General features: G+C 38.3%; 1 pseudogene; it reads right to left on the reverse strand.

Annotated features, from left to right (window-relative positions):
• Positions 1-13,544: 13,544 nt before the first annotated feature.
• On the reverse strand, positions 13,545-17,683 carry LOC140710149 (uncharacterized; annotated as a pseudogene).
• Between the last annotated feature and the right edge of the window lie 1,941 nt (positions 17,684-19,624).

Below are 19,624 nucleotides of genomic sequence, written 5' to 3' on the forward strand. Positions count from 1 at the left end.
TTATTTCTTCTTTGCTAAGTGATAGGGTCATCAATATCCAGAAGTATTTAAATATTCATTTTGCCTAAAATTTTAGTATCTTTTGAATAAGGGTACATTTGATATTCATCCTCTACAGAATGAATAACCACTAATTCTAATCTATATTTAATCATCCATAGTGACTCATACATTAGTGACTCATTCCAAAATCTGAATTTCAGAATATCAGTTATTTTTAAATAAGCCTTCTTTCTCCTACCCTGCAAAGAAATTGTTGAATTGGATTGCAAGACGGGACCAACTAAAATGCATTTTTTTCAGACTTATTTGAGGTTGTGAATACGTTTAAAATAGCAAGAAATATTGCTTCCAGGAGAACATGAATTTCTAAAATAGTTGGTTTGAATTAGTCACTTTCAGAAAGAAGGATGTGACTTACAATGTCACCAACTGATCACTTCAGCCCTGCCCTTATCCTTGTATTCCATTAGCATCTTTCTTCAGTCTTCTAAATATATTCATTGCCATCGCTTAAAATTAAGCATGTCTCAAAGTGAAATCATATTTTACTCCTAATTCTTGTACTAAGATTATTTGATTTGGTCAAATTATATTATTATTTTTCTCATCATTCACGTGTAACATTTTTCAATAATTTGACCCTATCTAATTTCCCTGTTTCCACATTCAGTAAGTCTTCAAATTACATGCTGACTGCACTTACTGTATGAAAGAATATGCATTTCCTCTTCTTCATTTGTAGTTCAGTTATTCTTCAAGTGCAACTCAGGTCTACCTGAGTATATGGATTATTTTGGTTTATCTTTAATATTTATTTTGTCTCTTAACTATCAATCATATGACTCTCTACACAAGTGTAATTTTTTTGTACAATAAGTATTTTCTATCAAAGAGCTGTAGGAAATCATGGTGATTGTATCTCCTACCAGATAATTTTTCTCTTTTTTGATACTTAATAGATCAAAGGGGTAAAAATCAGAAATTGAGATGCCCTAGGGTTGAAATGGAATTTTAATTCGACTCAATCTGTCTTTGGATTATATTCATTGCTAAATTGTGACTTTCGTCGGCTACAAAGAACCTGTTAAGATGAAGAGACAAAGACTCTGCATCTCTGAAAGATTGTAGAAGATTCATTTTTTCACATATGAGGTTTTCAGCTTATTTCTTTAATCTTCTGCCTCATGTAGCTTCAAAATTTGCCATGTGTGCTGAAGAGGATAATGGTCAAGTGTCTGAGGCAGGGCCCCTCTAGCCAGAGAGTTTTGCTTCCCAAGCGCCATAAGATCTTAGTCAAGCTTTTAGAAATTTTTGGCATCGATTTCCAGCTTCACATGTAGCACTGTAAATTAGCAAATGGTGTGTGTGTGTGTGTGCGCTGATTGTGTGTTTGAGGCCCCTCTGTTTCCTAACTTGTCACTCTATCTTCAAGTGAATTCCTTGCTGATTTTTATTGTGCCCCAACAGAAGATTTCTGCCCCACTACATTGTTCCTCACCCAATGTGGTGGGCATCAGCCAATCCATTAAAGGCCTAGATAGAAAAGGAAAGGTGGAGAAAAGAGAAATGCGCTTTAGTCCAGCATATCAAATGCCTTCAAGGAAAAATACAGTTGGCAAACACTAGCTTACTTCAGAACACAGCTCTATCCTTTATGAAGTTTTACTATGTCTAGTCTTTGTTTCTGTAACTGTCAATTTCTTTAAAATATAATTTTGGTAAATTTTCTGGCTTTTTTCTCTTTGCTGTAACAGAAGAATTAGCTTGCCAAAAACTGGTGCATCCTATCTAAAGACAGAATTTTCTAAGGATATCATTATTCCCTTATATCAGACTGTCAAAATGACTTGATATATTAGTCAAAGTTCTCCAGATAAACAGAGCCAGTAGTCTGTCTTTGTCTGTCTGTCCACCTACCTACCTACCTACCTACCTACGTACCTATCACCTGTCTATTAAAGGAGAGTTACTATAAGGAATTGGCTCATGCAATTGTGAAGGCTGAAAAGTCCCATAATCTGCATTTGGTAAACTCAGGAAAGCCAGTGGCATAATTCAGTCTGAGTCTGAAAGTCTGAGAACCAGGGGAGTCAATAGTGTAAATCCAGATCTGAGAGCAGGAGAAAATGATATGGAATACCCCAGTTCAAGTAGTGAGGCAGGAAAAAAGAGATGAATTATTTCCTCCATCTTTTGTTCTATTCAGACCTTCAATGGATATAATGAGGCCTACCCACAATGGGCAGAGCATTTTACTGAATCCACACTTTAAAATGTTTACCTCATCTGCAAACACCCTACAGAAATAATGTTTAATCTGGCACTCCATGGCCAAATTGACACATAAAATTAACCATCCCCCTTGATATAAAATTCTAACTTAAATATTGTTTTCTTTTAATTCTTTTAAAAAATTACTTTGTCATCTTAATACATTCAGTTTTTTATTGAAAAGTCAAATGTAAACCTAACTTTTTGATTGTTGATTATTATGTTCTCTTCAGAGATTTTTTATAATCTTCCATTTGTCTTTGATATTCTTAATATTCTTATCCTCATGTTCACAGTGGTTTTTCCATTTTCTTTCATTATTGGCATATGATTATATCCCAATATATCTGTGTTCCTTTATCATTTTTTAATTCTGTAAAATTTATCTCTATTACTTCTTTAATTTTTCGATTCCTCTTCACCCCCCCTCTTTTAATCTCTTATTATCCAAAATTGCATTTCCATTTCTATCATGCATGCTTCTTAGCTTTGTTTTCTTTTATATATGCTATTTCTCTCTAGGGAAATGATTCCACCATGGTACCCTTAACAACCTTGCACATGTCTACGTAGGCCACGTAGGAAACCACAGCTGATCTGAGTCCTGGCAGATTGTTCTGTAATCCTCCTGGAACATGAGAAAAAGAGAGACTTGCAAAGAACATTGACAGGACCTTTTTTTATTCATCTCTCTATCTACCAAGAAGGCTGTCATGAGGCAGTTTCTCCTTACCTTTCTGGTTCTGATGACGTGTGAGAATATCTGCCTCACTCATCCTAAAATATATACAGTTCTGTCAGACTGATTAGTTGCAGCATGGCATTGGCTCGTTGGCAAGAGTGTGTCCCATCATTAGTGTTTCAGTCATACAGCCCTTTTGATTTGGTAGCATCCTATGGGGTAAATAATTCAGGGAGCTGGGAATATGGCTATTCTTGCATTCTTGCTTTCATTGTGTATATAAACTGACAAACTGTCTGCATGTTAAAAGGGCTTTTTTATTTTTTTTTTTTTTTTTACCAGCAGAATTTTGCTTTGATATTCTTCTTCTGCTTCTTCTAGGGAAGTTTCTCTATATAATTATCCAGCTAATTTCTTTCTTTAGCTGTATCTATCATACCATTTGCTTTCATCTATAATGTTCTCTTCATCCAACTATTATTTTCATACCTGTATTAGTTCATTTTCACACTGCTGATAAAGACATACCCAAGAATGGGTAATTTATGAAGAAAAAGAGGTTTAATAGACTCACAGTTCCACATAGCTGGGGAGGCCTCACAATCATGGTGGAAGGTGAAGGGCACATTTTACATGTCAGCAGGCAAGAGAGAATGAGAGTCAAGCGAAAGGGGAAACACTTTATGAAACCATCAGATCTCATCAGACTTATTCACTACCATGAGAACAGTATGGGGGAACCACCCCCATGATTCAGTTATCTCCCACTGAGTCCCTCCCACAACATGTGAGAATTATGGGAGCTACGATTCAAGATGATATTTGGGTGGGAACACAGTCAGACTATATCCATACTCAATAATTCTTGATTTTTAGTAATCTCAATCTTTTTATATATTAATATCTTTCCATGTCTTCTTACATATATTCATTATTTTTATTTCAATCCCTGATCTCTCTCTTCTAATAATTCTACCTCATGGTGAATTTTTCAAATTTCAAAATTTTCAGAGTTGTTTTCCTTTTACAGTGGTGTACTCCTCAATTGTGTGGTTATTTTTCTTTGGGTATATCTGCTATTCCTTCTGGTAATGTGAATTATGAAAGAGTCAAAGACCTGGCTCCCATCTAGTATGAGTCCTAATGACTTTAAGGAGAGTGAGGTTATTTGCTCTACAACATACAGTTCCAAACCTACAAAACTACTGTTAGTGGCTCCCATTTTTTTCCACTCTGCCAGGTAATTCTTCTGTCTGGGGTTTTACCTTTAAACCCTAAGATAGAGGCAGCACTTGAGACACGATATCTTCTTAATTTGTTATTCTTCAGTTTGAAGTGATGAGAATTGATGAGCAATTACCTGACTGGCAGCTGGCAGGACTTCCCTTTTCCCATCAGAACTTTTGTTTGCCTTAAATGGACTTCTGTGTAAACCTCCAACCAGCATTTAGAGTTACTGCTAGTAATGCCTATGGTGATATTTTAGGTAGTAATTGTCTCAAAGTAATGCAGGGGAGAAACAGGAAGAGAACTTCAGTTACTTTTCTCTAATCTATTTTTCAACTCCTCTGATGGCCTTATCTTCAAAGTTGCAACTACTGAACCATCTCCTTTCTTCACTCTCTGCAAAGCTGTTCAAGAACATTTTTTTACTCCACTGGTGTTTATTAGTCTCTGTCACTCTTTCTCTTTCTAGTTCTCTGAATTTATATTTCCTTTTGGACTCTGATTTCTCCAATGTTGATTTTGGGGAAGGAATCAGTAAGCCATGCTAGTTTTTCATATTGTGAAGTAAAATATATTACAGAATTTTAGAACCCAGTCAAACTTTAAGGAACATATACATGCTTTTTTGTTCTCCATATAATAGTGTAGAAACAGTAGACCTTGAGTAAGTAATGGTTGCCCCATGGTCATACAGTCAGTTCATGGTATAACAGATATATATATATTTTTTTTGCTGTAGTTCTTCAACTAAACATTGATTCATTACCTCAAAGTCGCTGGGCCTTAGTTACATTAACTTTATAATTGTATGGATATTTATAGGCAAGTTCTTGATCTTTTTTTCCTAAATGTCTGTTTCTATTATTTTATTGAGAGGCAAGCTTCTAAAAGCCTCTACTATGAGGATGATCAAACCACAAAATTAAAAAAAAAAAAAAAAAAATTTACTTGAACTACCAGAAGCATGATTGAGAGATCTGGCCATAATGATATTAAAGAGGTTCAATAAGATGGTGTGTCTATGAATATGTGAAAGAAATGACTAAATCCATTTGGACATTTCCTACCCCTATTTCCACCATGAACTCTTTTACATATTTCAGCATAAGTTTTGCAATTGACTTTGAAATACTATAAACTGAATACATTAGATGTCAGTACTTCTCCATAATAACAGACTTTGGGTGCCACAATCACATTCCTATAGCACTGTGGTAATGCATGGTTGACACACGACCTACTTACAGATCATTGTGTTCAGGCTGGAACATTAGTATGTTAGGAATAGAAAGGATATCAGACTCATATTGTACAAAACAACCAGATGTGAGTCTGTTGACATACCAGCTGGAAACTCTTCACATTTAGGAGAATTTGGAAAATCATATGCATATTAGTATAAAGGGTCAATTTAATATTTAGAACTTAATTTGTATGCTTTCTATGGATTTTTTTTAATTGAAAATTAAAGAAATTCAGATAGGTGGTATGAAAGTAAATTTTGGCTGCCACTGTACTCCTTGGCACCTAGGGATTTTTAATTCTTTATTTTTCATGAAGCATTTTTAGTTTTATGAACTTGTTTAGCTGTTTTAGAGATTCATCTCTATGTACTGAGTTTTCATGTACTCAGGCTTAAAGAGATTAGCAGTATAGGATAGAATATTAGGATAGGCAATAGAAAAATATATTCCTCAGACATCTTTAACATTCTTCAAACATAATTATGAAAATCATACTTTAAGAATGCTTTCAGGCACTGCCACGGACCCAAATGTTATCTGAGAATAAAGCTGAATGAAGAGAGCAGGGAATCATGGATCTCCTCTGAAACACTGGCTCTCGTATCTATTAGCCTTGGATCTTGGATGAATTATTCTGGGTTTTATTTTCTCCATCTGTAAAATGAGAATAATCATACTTCATGGAATTGCTGCAAGGATGAAATGAGGTGTGTATGTAGAGTACCTAGTATAATATCTATCCATAGTAAATACTCAATAAATGGCTTAAATAATAAGTAAAGTCACTAAGAACATTTGATCACTGATATGAAGTATTTTTATTACAATTATATTTTTAAAATGCTTTAAGTTTGAATTTCTATTTTCATCCAAGAGTTGTTTATATAGTTTTGATATTTCCAGATGTAAGGACCTTTTGGTTTTTGGCTTGTGTTTATAATTTCTGATTTCATTGTGTTCTGAACAGAGAATATTTGTATTATTCCTGATTTATCAAACTTTTCGAGATTCTTTATTACCCAAAATAAGATCAATTTCAATGGTCCTTGAGGACATTATCTCATGTGTCTTGGAGAAAAAGAGATATTCTCTATTTATTAATAGTGTATGTGTGTTTGGTGTGAGATGGCATTTTTCTCTAGTCTGAAAATTACAGTGAGAATTATCATTATTATTATTATATCAAACTGAGTTTACTAAATTCTGTGTGCATGATAGTATCTCTGCAAGTGGTAGCACTTTATCACCAGAGACAAGGTGGGAGTGAATACTGTAATAGATTTGAAGCAATACACAAAATATTATAAATGACAATGATCTTTAGCATTGGTTGATTGATGATGATGTTCCAAGAACTGAAATAGATGGGCAGTGTTCTAAAACTTAACTTGCTCTGTGTAAGTGGAAAGAGTTAACAGAAGTTAGACTTAACTCATTAAAATATAAAATTGAGGCTTTCAACCAATTTACAGATTTCAACCAATTCATAAAACCAAAGACCGTTTAACAGAGAAAGTCTGAGTCATCTCTACTGAGTAAGGATCCTTAATTTATACTGTTGATCTTCCTGCTAGCCTTCCTAAATGTACCTGTGACAATTTCCTAGATAGTTATACATGTAAATGTGTATACTTAGTGAAAGGCTGATAATCAGAGTGTTTAGTGATTAGTGGACAATTACTTTTTGTCAATACAAATTCTTAGTGACATAAAACTCTCTCTGGGTCTACCAGAGAGAGTAGGGACTTATGAAGAACGGGTGGTCAGTGGAGTTTTGTCTTAGATTTGTCTCTCAGTGCACTCACTGTGTCCCTGAACTTACTCTATGGTTATTCCCAAGGTTCTAGTAGGAATGATTTGAAGTGATATACTCAGCAATTGGCAAAATTCTTACATTAGACATTTTGATAGTTGTAGAATGAGCTATTATGTCAGGCAAGGCCAGGTGGAAGCCAGTAGAACTAACTGTGATGGTTAATTCTGTATATCAACTTGGCTGTGCCACAGTGACCAAATAAATATTTGTCCACACATTATTCTGGGTACTTCTGTGAAGGTGTTTTTGGATGAAATTAATATTTAAATCGACAGACCTCCAGTAAAGCAGATTACCTTCCATAATGTGGGTAGATCTTATTCAATCAGTTGAAGGCTTTAATGGAACAAAGACTGACCTCCTCAAGCAAGAAGGAATTCTGCCAGTAGACTGCCTTTAGAATTCAAACTACAAATCTTCCCTGCATCTCCAGCCTGCTGACCTACCCTGCAAATTTTGGATGTGCTATCCAGAAAACAGGTGGAACTTATGAATAGTAGATTATCATAAGCTTAATAAGATGATAATTCCAATGGAAGCTGCTCATTCAGATTTCTTTTTCTATAGTAAATCAACATATATCCTGGTACAAATACACAAATTTGATATCTGGCAAATGCATCTTTGTTTTTACCCAGTGGTAAAGAATGTCAGAAGCCATTTGCTTTTAGCTGGCAGAACCAACTTGGCACCACCAATGTCTTATCTCAGGGCTATATGAACTTTCTAGCCCTATGTCAAAATGTAGGCTGCAGTGAATTTGATTGATTTTTTTTTTCACAGGAAACTATGGTGATCTATTACATTGATGATATGCTGCTTATTAGAGCTGGTGATCAGGAAGTGTCAACTACTCTATCTTGGTAAAACACAAGCTCATCTAAGAATAAAAAATCTCACAACATTTTGGGGGCAATTACCTCCATAAAATTTCTAAAGTTACAGTGGTTAGTGTTATGTTGAGATAGCTCTTTCAAGGTGAAGAAAAGTTGCTACATTTGGTCCATCCTACTTCTAAAAATAAGATGCAATGCTTAGTAGGCCTCTTGGGCTTTTGGAAGCAACACATGCCTCATTTGGGGGAGCTACTCTGACTTTTACCAAGTAACTGAAAAACAGAATTTTGAGTAGTATCTTGTGTCTTGAATAAGTAAAGACTCTGAAACAGGTCCAGGTTTCTGTAAGAGCTGCTTTGCCTCTTGGGACAGGTGTCCCAATAAAATACAGTGGGGCTTGAAATGCTCATGACATGTAGAAATGCAGTATAGAACCATCAGCTAGCATGCCTCTAAAAGTGAATCACAGCCCAGACCTATAAGCTTTTGGACAAATTATGCTATCCTCCACAGATAACTGTTTTCTTCTTGGGAAATACCTGCAAGCCTCAGTAGAGGCTGAATGCTTAATCGTTGTTCACTAAGTTATCCCATTATAAGCTGGCCGTAAATTGGGCATGCATAGCAACCTTCCATCACTAATTGGAAGTGGCATATATACAAGACCAGGCTTGAGCGCCTCTGGAAGGCACTAGGAAATTGCATGAGCAAGAGGCACAAATGTGCATAATCTTATATTCTGGCTCCATTGTCTCTTATCTCTGTCTCTACATGGGGCAGGTTAACAGGTGGCTTAGCTGCAGAACTATAATTTCTCTCTGCGGTCTTCCTGAAGGACAGTGGTGTAGGAAAACATCCCACTAGGTAGAACTTTGAAAAGCACACCAGGTTGTTTATTCTTGGCTGGAGGGAAAAATAGAGATATGAATCTTTACTAAATGTACATAAAAAATAATTATGTGAATGGTATTCAGGAACCAATTAGAAGACTGGTGAAAATGAAGTTTTGGCAGGAAAAAAGCATGTAGATATTTTGCTCTAAATGGGCAAAGAATGTATGTAAAATTGTATGTTTCATGTGAATACTCATCAAAGATAAATCTCAACAGAGGAGGATCTTAATCTTTATGGTCAGCTATATAATATGACCCATTTTGTGGGTGACAGAAAGCCTATTTTGACAGGAATGTCTTTCCTTGACTAACAGCCTTGTGCACAAAGTAGCCACGCCAGCAAGAATGGGGTTGCACATGGACTCAGAAACATGGACTTCTGTTCAGTTAATCCAATCTGAAAACTACTGATTTGTTCTCCATCTTTACAGTTTTATCAGTGCATGAATATTATTTAAATTGAATCACAGTAAGTCAGTCTTGAGACTGCCTTTTTCATACAGCATTATGACCTTGCAACTCATGCATGTTGTTCTGTGTATTAATAATTCCTTTTTATTGCTGTATTCCATTAAATAGAGTTACCAATTTTTCTATTTTCATTCACCCACTGAAGGACATATAGGTTGGTTCCAGTTTGGGACTATTATAAATGAAACTGCAATTTACATACAGATATTTGTATGAGAAGTTTTCATTTCTCTAGCATAAGTGTTTAGGGAGCATAAGTCCTGGATTGTATGGTGTGATGATTTGTTTTATGTGTCCATTTGCCACAGCGTGCCCAATATTTGCTCAAACATTATTCTGGGTGTTTCTGTGAGGGCGTCTTGGATGAGGTTAACATCTAAATTGGTAGACAGGGTAAAAGAGATTGCCTTCCCTATGTATATGGGCCTTCTCCAATCAGCTGAAGGCTTGAATAGAACAAAAAGGCTGATTTTCTCTTGAGTCACTCTCTTCCTGCCTGACTGCCTTTCAACTGGGATGTCATTTTCCTGCCTTCAAACACAAACTGAAATGTCAGCTCTTCCTGGGTCTTGAGCCTGCCAGTCTACAGACTAGAACTGCACCATTGGCTTTCCTAGTTTTTCTGCTTGTTGACTCCCTGAAGATCTTGAGAGTTGTCTGCCCACATCGTTGTGTGGGTCAAATCCTTATACTAAATCTCTTTGTATATACTGTGTGTTCTATAGACACACACACACACACACACACAGACGTACGCACGCCCTCCTCAACTTATTTGATTTCCCAGATATCACCCCATCCTAAGTCAAGGAGTATGCTGAATGCATGTGACTGTCATCCCACAGAACAGTCAAAAAATTGTAAGTTCAATCATTGTAAATTGGGGACTATCTATATATAATTTCTCTGGAGACCCTTAGTATGTTAAGCTAATATGTTTAACTTTTTAAAAACCTGAAAGACTAATTTCCAGAATTACTGTACTATTTTACACCTGCATTATCAGTATATGAGAGAGACAGTTTTTACGTATTCACATTAGAATTTAGTACTGTTAATATATTTTTTAAATTTAGGGATTCTAATAGACATATTATGGAATTTTATAATACTTTAATTTTTATGTCTCTAATGGTTAATGATGTTGAACATCTTTCATGCGCTTATTTGCTATGATGTCCAGTGAAGTCTCTGTTCAATTCCTTTGTTCATTTTCTAATTGCACTGTGTATTTCTTATGGTTGAGTTTAGAGTTTTTTTTTTTGTATTCTAGGTGTAAGTCCTTTTCTGTATGTAAGATTTGCAAACATTTTGTCCTACTTTTTGGCTTGCCTTTTCATGCTCTTAACAAAAACTTTCACAGAGCTAAAGTTTTTTTTTTTCTTTGAAACAGAATTTATCAAGATTTTAATGTATTGTGTTTTGGGCATCATGTCTAAGAACACTTCACTTAAAACCTAGGTTATAAAGACTTTTCCTCTCTTTTAAAGTTTGATTCTTTTGCATTTAGATATGTAATCCATTTCATATAAGGTGAATAGATTTTTTTTTCTTTTTTAATTTTTTTTTATTATACTTTAAGTTCTAGGGTACATGTGGATAACGTGCAGGTTTGTTACATATGTATACTTGTGCCATGTTGGCGTGCTGCACCCATCAACTCGTCAGCACCCATCAACTCGTCATTTACATCAGGTATAACTCCCAATGCAATCCCTCCCTCCTCCCCCCTCCCCATGATAGGCCCCAGTGTGTGATGTTGCCCTTCCCGAGTCCAAGTGATCTCATTGTTCAGTTCCCACCTATGAGTGAGAACATGTGGTGTTTGGTTTTCTGTTCTTGCGATAGTTTGCTAAGAATGATGGTTTCCAGCTGCATCCATGTCCCTACAAAAGACACAAACTCATGCTTTTTAATGGCTGCATAGTATTCCATGGTGTATATGTGCCACATTTTCTTAATCCAGTCTGTCACTGATGGACATTTTGGTTGATTCCAAGTCTTTGCTATTGTGAATAGTGCCGCAATAAACATACGTGTGCATGTGTCTTTATAGTAGCACGATTTATAATCCTTTGGGTATATACCCAGTAATGGGATAGCTGGGTCATATGGTACTTCTAGTTCTAGATCCTTGAGGAATCACCATACTGTTTTCCATAATGGTTGAACTAGTTTACAATCCCACCAATAGTGTAAAAGTGTTCCTATTTCTCCACATCCACTCCAGCACCTGTTGTTTCCTGATTTTTGAATGATTGCCATTCTAACTGGTGTGAGATGGTATCTCATTGTGGTTTTGATTTGCATTTCTCTGATGGCCAGTGATGATGAGCATTTTTTCATGTGTCTGTTGGCTGTATGAATGTCTTCTTTTGAGAACTGTCTGTTCATATCCTTTGCCCACTTTTTGATGGGGTTGTTTGTTTTTTTCTTGCAAATTTGTTTGAGTTCTTTGTAGGTTCTGGATATTAGCCCTTTGTCAGATGAGCAGATTGCAAAAATTTTCTCCCATTCTGTAGGTTTCCTGTTCACTCTGATGGTAGTTTCTTTTGCTGTGCAGAAACTCTTTAGTTTAATTAGATCCCATTTGTCAATTTTGGCTTTTGTTGCCATTGCTTTTGGTGTTTTAGACATGAAGTCTTTGCCCATGCCTATGTCCTGAATGGTATTACCTAGGTTTTCTTCTAGGGTTTGACATTTTTATTTTTGCCTATGGATGCCCAATTGCTCTGGCACTATATATGGTAAATACTATCCTTGCTCCACTGATTTCGTCTTGAAAATTTGTCAAAAAGAAGTTGGTCATAGTTGTGTGTATCCATTTCTCAGTTCTCTACTTCCTCTGTCATTCTAGATGTCTGTCTCTCCACCAATCCCACACTGTCCTAATTTGTGTTTTATATTTCTTCTTTAGAATGCCACCTAGAAATATGTTGGTTATTCTTCATATATCTTCTAAATCTTTAACTTTCTCTCTGATACTTCTTTATTCTTTATTATTGGTGAATTTTGAAAAATTGTATTGCAAGTTAATAAATTATATATATGGGGGACAAAGTGATGTTATGATATATGCATACAATATGGAATGTTAAAATTAGGCTGACATATCCATCACTTCAAATACTCATTGTTTATTGTGGTAAGAACTTTTAAAATATGTTCTCAACAATTTTAAAATGCATTATACAAAGTTATTCCTCCCATATAACTGACACTTTGTACCTCTATTGGCCAGGGTTCTCTAAAGAGACAGAACTAATATGGGATAAATGAATATATGAATGGGAGTTTATTAGGAGAGTTGACTCACATAATCACAAGGTAAATTACCACAATAGGCCATCTGCAAGCTGAGGAGCAAAGAAGCCATTCTCACTCCTAAACCTAAAACCTCAAAGGGAGGGAAACTGATTGAGCAGCCTTCAGTCTGTGGCCAAAGGCCTGAGAGCCACTGGCAAATCACTGATATAAGTCTAGGAGTCCAAAAGCTGAAGGACTTAGAGTATGATGATCAAGGGTAGGAAGCATCCAGCACAGGAGAAAGACAGAGGTCAGAAGACTCAGGCTAGTCTAGCCTTTCCACGTTCCTCTGTCTGTTTTTATCCTAGCCACACTAGCAGCTGATTAGATGGTGCCCACCCAAATTGCGGGTGGGTCTGCCTCTCCTAGTCCACTGATTCAAATGTTAATCTCTTTTGGAAACACCCTCACAGACACACCCAGGAGTAATACTTTCTATCCTTCAATCCAAACAAGTTGACACTCAATGTTAACCATCACAGATCTACCTCTTGTCAACCCGAATCCATACACATCTCCTGAAAGATATATAACTTCAAATAAAGACAATAATAAGGTCATAATTATGCCTAACTTAATACAGCTATCCTTCATACAACCGGAAATGCACCAACCCCCAACCCAAATACTATTACATAAAGTTAACAACATTTCAGTGCTGGTATGAAGTCAATAAATCTCATGTCACATGATAAAGAAAAAAGAAAGGAAATAAAATGAAGATATTTTCTCAGTACAAATGTATACATGCATAAACACGTTCTTAACAAAATAAGGAAGAAGTACTCATGGCAATTATAGTCCTTGTTTCTGCAACAGGTCACGTGGTCATAGCTGGTATTGATGACTACCATCTTCTACTGTCCATTCTGTATTCCCTTTGCCTTCAGCAAGCACCTCAGCAGGTCTTGATTTTTTTGTCTCTTGAAGTGACCCAGACCTTCATTCCTGAAGGATCTGGACCATTTTCAGTCCTGCCTGGATTGAGTTGTTGTAGTTTGCCGTTGACCTTAATCATAGGGCATGGTAATACTAAGAGACTCCCTAAGGCATCTCTAGTATTCCATGCATACTCTTCCTTACCTCCACTGTGGAGTAGTAGACTGATTTCATCTTGATAGTTGGGGTCAATCACCCCAGCCAATACTGTAACTCCCTTCTTAGTCTGTTGACTTAGAGGTAGGAGGTGCCCATAGTGGTCAAGTGCCAATCTTAACTTCCAGTTTAACTGAATCATTGTTCTGTCTCCTGGTGGCGGCATTCCTCCCTCTGGAGCTAAGACTTCTAGGCCAGCAGAACGTAATGTTGTGGGAACAGGAAATAAATATTTTGCTAGTGGGTCACTAGGGGTGATAGTGAGTGGTGGCACTTCCATTTCCACCCCTTGATTCCTGGGCTTACGAATCCTGGCTCTGGGAAAAACAGTAACATATATTGGACACTGATTCAGAGCATACACAGCCTTCTGAGAACTTTGTACCAGCTCTTCAAAGGATTGTCACCTAGTTGGCATTATAATTATGATTTCAAAAGGCAATTCCACTGTACTATCAATCCAGCTGCTTCAGGATGATGGGGAACATGACAAGACCAGTGAATTCCATGAGCATGATCCCACTGCCACACTTCTTTAGCTGTAAAGTGAGTGCCTTGGTCAGAGGCAATGTTCTGTGAAATATCATGATGTCGGATAAGTCATTCCCTGAGTCCACAGATGGTAGTCTTGGCAGAAGCACTATGTGCAGGATAGGCAAACCCATATCCAGAGTAAGTGTCTATTCGGGTAAGGACGAACCACCTTCCTTTTCATGAAGGAAGAGGATCAATATATCAATCTGCTACCAAGTAGCTGGCTTATCACCCCAAAGAATGGTGCCATATTGAAGGCTCAGTGTTTGTTTCTGCCCCTGGCAAATTGGGCACTCAGCAGTGGCTGTAGCCAGGTTAGGCTTCGTGAGTGGAAGTCCATGTTGCTGAATCCATGTGTAACCTCCAACGCTGCCACCATGGCCACTTTGTTCATGGGCCCATTGGACAATGACAGGGGTGGCTGGGGAAGGAGGCTGAGTGATGTCCACAGAACGAGTCATCCCATTCACTTAATTATTAAAATCCTCCTCTGCTGAAGTCACCCTTTTGTGAGCACTCACATGAGATACAAATATCTTAGTAGGTTTTGACCATTCAGAGAGGTCCATCCACCTGCCTCTTCTCCAAATTTCTTTGTCACCAATTTTCCAATCATGCTTCTTCCTTGACCATCCAGTCACACCACTGGCTACAACCCATGAATCAATATATAATTGCACATATGGCCACTTTTTCTTTCAAGCAAAGTGCACAACCAGGTGCACTGCTCAAAGTTTCGCCCACTGGGAAGATTTCCCTTTGAAAGATTTCCTAGAAAAAGGCTATAGTGCTGCAGCTGTCCACATTTGGGTGGTGCTTGCATATTGTGCAGAACCGTCTGTAAACCAGGCTCCAGTCTTCTCCTCCTCTGTCAACTGATCATAAGGAACTCCACATGGGGCCATTGGTGCAGGCTGGGGGAGAGAAAGCAGGGTGGCAGGAGTGGGGATCATGGACATTTGAGCCACTTGCTCATGTAACTCATTTGTGTTCTCAGGACCTGCTTGAGTCCAATCACATATATGCCACTTCCATTCGATGATGGAATGTTGCTGTGCATGCCACACTTTATGGCCAGTTGGGTCAGAAAGCACCCAGTTTATGACAGGCAGTTCAGGTGGCATGGTGATTTGATGACCTATAGTCAAACATTCAGTTTCTACCAAAGCCTAGTAACAGTCCAAGAGCTCTTTCTCAAAAGAAGAGTAGTTATCTGCAGAAGATGGCAGGAACTTGCTCAAAAATCCTGGAGACCTTCCCTGCAATTAACCTATGGTGGCCTGCCGGAGGCTCCAAACAGCATCCCTATCTGCCACTGAAACCTCACACACCATTGGATCTGCTGGGTCATATGGCCCAAGTGGCAAAGCAGCTTGCACAGCAGTTTGAACCTGTTGCGGAGCCTTCTCCTGTTCTGGATCACACTCAAAACTGGCAGCCTTATGGGTGACATGATAAATGGGCCAGAGTAACACACCCAAATGAGAAATGTGTTGCCTCCAAAATCCAAATAGGCCCACTAGGCATTGTGTCCCTTTCTTGGTTGTAGGAAGGGTCAAATGCAGCAACTTATTTTTCACCCTAGAGGTAATGTCTTGACAGGCCCCACACCGCTGGAAATTTTACTGAGGTAAAGGTCCCTGAATTTTAGTTGGATTCATTTCCCATCCTCTGACATTCAAATGTCTTACCAGTAAGTCCAGTTTGTTTGCTACTTCTTGCTCACTGGATTCAATCAGCATAATGTCAACAATGTAATGAACCAGTGTGACATCTTGTGGAAGTGAAAAGCGATCAAGATCTTTGCAAACAAGATTATGGCAGAAAGCCGGAGAGTCGATATACCCCTGAGGTAGGACAGTCAAGGTATATTGCTGGCCTTCCCAGCTGAAGGCAAATTGCTTCTGATGTGCCTTATGGACAGGAATGGAGTAAAAGGCATTTGTCAAATCAATGGCTGCATACCAGGTACCAGGAGATGTGTTGATTTTCTCAAGTAATGAAACCACGTCTGGTACAGCAGCTGCAATTGGAGTCACCACTTGGTTAAGCTTATAATAATCCACTGTCATTCTCCATGATCCATCTGTCTTCTGCACAGGCCAAATAGAAGTCTTAAATGGAGATGTGAGTATCACCACTCCTGCATCTTTCAAGTCATTGATGGTGGCACTAATCTCTGTAATCCCTGCAGGAATGCAATATTGTTTTTGATTTACTATTTTTCTAGGTAGAGGCAGCTCTAATGGCTTCCATTTGGCCTCTCCCATCATAATAGCCCTCACTCTACCAATCAGGGAGCCAACGTGGGGGTTCTACTAGCTGCTAAGCATGTCTATGACAATTATGCCTTCTGGCACTTGGGAAATAACCACAGGATGAGTCTGGGGACCCACTGGACCCTCTGTAAGTCAGACCTGAGCTAAAATTCCATTAATTACCTGACCTCCATAAACCCCCACTTTAACTGGAGGACCACAATGACATTTTTGGTCCCCTGAAATTATCAGCTTAGAGCCAGTGTCTAGTAGTCCCCTAAAGGTCTGATCAGTTTCCTTATCCTAATGCAGTTACCCTGGTAAAAGTCCAGAGGTCTTCTTGAGGAAGGATGGGAGAAAGATGACAGTGCAAATTGTCAATAGCATAGTGGGGTCCTTCCTCAAGGGTACCCAGCCTCCCTTTCGTTCAAAGGGTGCTGAGTCTGTAAACTGGTTCAAATCTGGAAATCGATTGAGGGGCCGTGATCCTCTGTTTTTATAATTCAAATTAGTCTTTTGTCCATTCAACTTGGAAGTTTTCTGCTTATGTAAATTAAGAATGTAGTAGGCTTCCATTTAATTTTACTTCTAGGATCACTATGATTAATTAGCCAATGCCAGAGCTCTACATTAGTCAGACAATTCTGATTGCTACTTTGCCTCTGATGTTCATTACGATAACTATGTCCACCTTGCCTTTGATGGTTGAGTGCCACCACTTGGCCCCTGCTACCTCAGGATGCAATTATTCCCATTGCCTTTATGTTTTCCAATTGAGCCACTATGGTTCCCACTGTAAGATCTAGCATACAGAGAAAAGCAATCACAGAACTCTAAGGAAGCAGGTGCTCCCCTCACAAATCTCTTTTACAAGGTATTGGTGAAGGGTGTGACTTCTCAGCCCTCCCAGTTGGGATGAGTAGGTCTAAAGTGACTAATCCACTCTAGCATTCCCATAACCCTAAGCCTTTGGATCCATTCCTCTACATTAAACCAAGGGAGATTGGCATTTCCAGCTCACTCACAGTGGGCCATCTTTTGATCCATGTTTAAGCTAACCAAGCAAATAAACCCTCAGAACCCTTTTAATCTCCATGAACTGCAACATTAAATGTAGAATCCCTGCTTAGTGAGCCCATATTAATAAATTCAGCCTAACCCATCCTTATGTTGCTTCCACCATTATCCCACACCCTTAATAATGATTCATATGCCTGTTCTCCAGATTTCTGCTTATATAAATTAGAAAACTCAAGCAGTTCTTTTGGAGTATAGCACACCTGCTTGTGGGACACCCTCTGCACCTCACCCCTAGGGACCTGCCAGGACTTTAGTCAAGTTATAGGTCTAGAAGAAAACAGGGGTGTTGGGGTGGCTCCTGAGGAGAATCAACATTGTTTTTTTCTTGGCAACTGCCTCCAGGGAGGCCATCACTGTTGCATGAGGCAGTGCAAGGTTAATCTCCTCAGACAAAGATGAAAAGGCTGATGGCAGTGTGGGTTGTGGAGGGGATGTTGCCACCACTAGGGATGGGGAAGCTGTTTCCTCTGGCAAAAAAAGACTCATCAGAGTTTACAAGCTCAGTGTCCCCAGTTTCATCAGCGTCCTCCCACACATCCCCATTCTAAGTTGCAGGATCTCATTATTTTCCAATAAGTACCCTCACTTTAACAGTAGACATCTAGTGGACTGTGCATGCACCTTTTGTTACAGGTCAGCCACTCACATGATAAGAGCTTGTGTCTGATTTTCCACAATTTCAGCCTTTTGTCTGCAGAAGATAAGACTCTTACTCAGGGCAATCTTAGAAGGCTTGAGCCTCAGTATTTGTTTCTGGAGTCGGGAGTTAGAATCCTGGTGCTAATCCTTTTCTTTCGTCACTTTGTCCAGTAAATTGAGGAGCACCCAACCAACTTCATTATTTTTTTTTTCCTCTACATGTGGTCAAAGTTATTATGTATACAGTCACTAAACTCCTTGCCTCTTATGAGCAGTGAATAAGTGGTATCAAATGCATTTATTTTGCATAACTCTCTAAACAGTTCATGCCAAAGACTATCAGTGTTTTCCATACTATTAGAAGAAGAATCCTTAACATTTTGGGCTTTAAATGTATTAAGCAGCTAACTCCAGAAACTCCAAAACCAACTAAAGAAATCCATTCTTAAAATTCTGTTCCTCTAAAACCACTCCTGGTACCAAAATCTGTATTAGTCATGGTTCTCTAAAGGGACACAACTAATAGAATAGGTGAATACATGAATGGGGAATTTATTAAGGAGAATTGACTTACGTGATCACAAGGTAAAGTCCCACAGTAGGCTGTCTGCCAGCTGAGGAGCCAGGAAGCAAATCTGAGTCCCCAAACCTCAAAAGTAGGGACTCTGGTAATGCAACCTTCAGTCTGTGGCCAAAGGTCTGAGAGCCCCTGACAAATCACTGTTGTAAGTCCAAGAGTCCAAAAGCTGAAGAATTTGGAGTTTGATATTCAAGGGCAGGAAGCATCCAGAATGGGAGAAAGATGGAGACCAGAAGACTCAGGCCATTCTACCCTTTCCACACTCTTCTGCCTGCTTTTACCCTAGATGCACTGGCAGATGATTAGATGGTGCCCACCCAGATTGCAGATGGGTCTGCCTTTCCTAGCCCACTGACTCAAATGTTAATCTCTTTTGGCAACACCCTCACAGACATATCCGGGAACAACAATTTGCATCTTCCAATCCGATCAAATTGATACTCAATATTAATCATCACAGTACCCTTTGAGCAACATCACCACATTCCTCATGCCCCATTAGCCTTTTAGAGTTTGATTGTTATCTATTCCACATGTAATTGAGATCATGCCACATTTATGTTTCTGCTCCTGGCTTCTTTCAATTAGCAAAATGTTTTCCAGATTCATTTGTCACAGAAATTCTTTCCATTTTAAGATGAATAGTATTCCATTGTGTATATGTACTACATGTTCTTTATTCAGTCATC

This window comes from Chlorocebus sabaeus, chromosome 24 (assembly GCF_047675955.1).
Source record: "Chlorocebus sabaeus isolate Y175 chromosome 24, mChlSab1.0.hap1, whole genome shotgun sequence".
Classification (NCBI taxonomy): Eukaryota; Metazoa; Chordata; class Mammalia; order Primates; family Cercopithecidae; genus Chlorocebus; species Chlorocebus sabaeus.